The sequence below is a fragment of the Otolemur garnettii genome, unplaced genomic scaffold (genome assembly GCF_000181295.1).
Source record: "Otolemur garnettii isolate 467f Iridium unplaced genomic scaffold, OtoGar3 scaffold00050, whole genome shotgun sequence".
Taxonomy (NCBI): domain Eukaryota; kingdom Metazoa; phylum Chordata; class Mammalia; order Primates; family Galagidae; genus Otolemur; species Otolemur garnettii.
In genome coordinates, this window is record NW_003852445.1 from 8,281,245 (window position 1) to 8,282,691 (window position 1,447).

Genomic DNA, 1,447 nt, shown 5'->3' on the forward strand with positions numbered 1-1,447 from the left:
AAAAAAAAAAAAAAAAAAAAAATTGTTTTTGTTTTTGAAAAAAATCTCATTCTGTCAACCTCACTAGGGAGCAGTGGTGTCATCATAGCACTTTGTAACCTCAAACTTCCAGGCTCAAGCAACCTTCCTGCCTCAGCCTCCTGAGTAGCTGGGACTACAGGTGTGCACCACCACACCCAGCTAATTTTTCTATTTTTTGTAGATAGGGGATTTCACTCTTGCTCAAGCTGGTCTCAAACTCCTGAGCTCTCGCAGTCCTGTCTCAGCCTCCCAAAGTGCTGGGATTATTAGCTTCTAAAATCATTCTGAATTGACAAGTTAAAATATCCAAGAAGACATGGTTTAATAATAACTGCATATTCTTTGTTGTTGTTGTTGTTGTTGTTTTTTGAGACAGAGTCTGAAGCAGTCTGTTGCCCTGGGTAGAGTGCTGTGGCGTCACAGCTCACAGTAACCTCCAACTCTTGGGCTTAAGCAATTCTTTTGCCTCAGCCTCCCAAGTAGCTGGGACTACAGGCGCCCACCACAAATCCCAGCTATTTTTTGGTTGTAGTTGTCATTATTGTTTGGCAGGCCCGGGCTGGATTCGAACCTGCCAGCTCTCGTGTATGTGGCTAGCACCTTAGCTGCTTGAGCTACAGGTGCTGAGCCTATTCTTTGAATTTTTAAAGCAATTGTATGTTCTTTCAGCCTTAAAATTAAAGTACTTGGTGAAGATGGTGTTTTGGCCTTGGAGTAGTTAACTGTGTATTTGACTGCCTATTATTCTGATGAAGCAAATTGTAGTTTCCTTATGTTTAGGCATCTAGGATCTCCTGTTTATGATCGAATTTAAACATAATGTTACAGTGTAATGTATACAGATTTTTTTTAAAAAGATATACACACATGTATTTAATGTTCCACTTTACTTTGTGCCTCCTTGGAATTGTTCCCAGTGCTGCCATTCATGCCAAAGAGTGGCCTTCATCCTTTCTACTTGTGCTTTCTACAGTTTTCTCTTGAGCATAAGCTTCATCCCCTGCCTCATTCCCTGCCTTTCTGAGAATTATTTCATAACTAAACCATTCTCTGTGTACTGAATCCTAGACATACCAATCCTTAGCAATGATTGTCCTCTCTGCCATAGAAGACATTAGAAGCTGTTTTTTCTTGTTTTAGTTAACTCAGCTTCCCTGCCATAAAGTTGATATCTTTATTTTTCTTTTAGCAATAAAAAATATATGAACTGGGACCAACGGCTCATGCTTATAGTCCCAGCTATTCAGAAGCCTAAGGCAAAAGAATCATTTGAGCCTTGGAGTTCAAAACCAATCTAGGCAACATAGATTGCCGTGTCTTTAAAAAAAATTAAATTTTGACTCGGCGCCTATAGCTCAACTGGCTAAGGCGCCAGCCACGTACACCTAAGGTGGCGGGTTCGAATCCCCAGCCCGGACCTGCCAAA

At 40.9% G+C, this 1,447-nt stretch overlaps 1 protein-coding gene across 1 annotated transcript in view; it reads left to right on the plus strand.

Annotated features, from left to right (window-relative positions):
- RTF1 (RTF1 homolog, Paf1/RNA polymerase II complex component) overlaps positions 1 to 1,447 on the plus strand; it is a 66,914-nt gene that overhangs the window by 30,391 nt on the left and 35,076 nt on the right. The window lies entirely within an intron of this gene.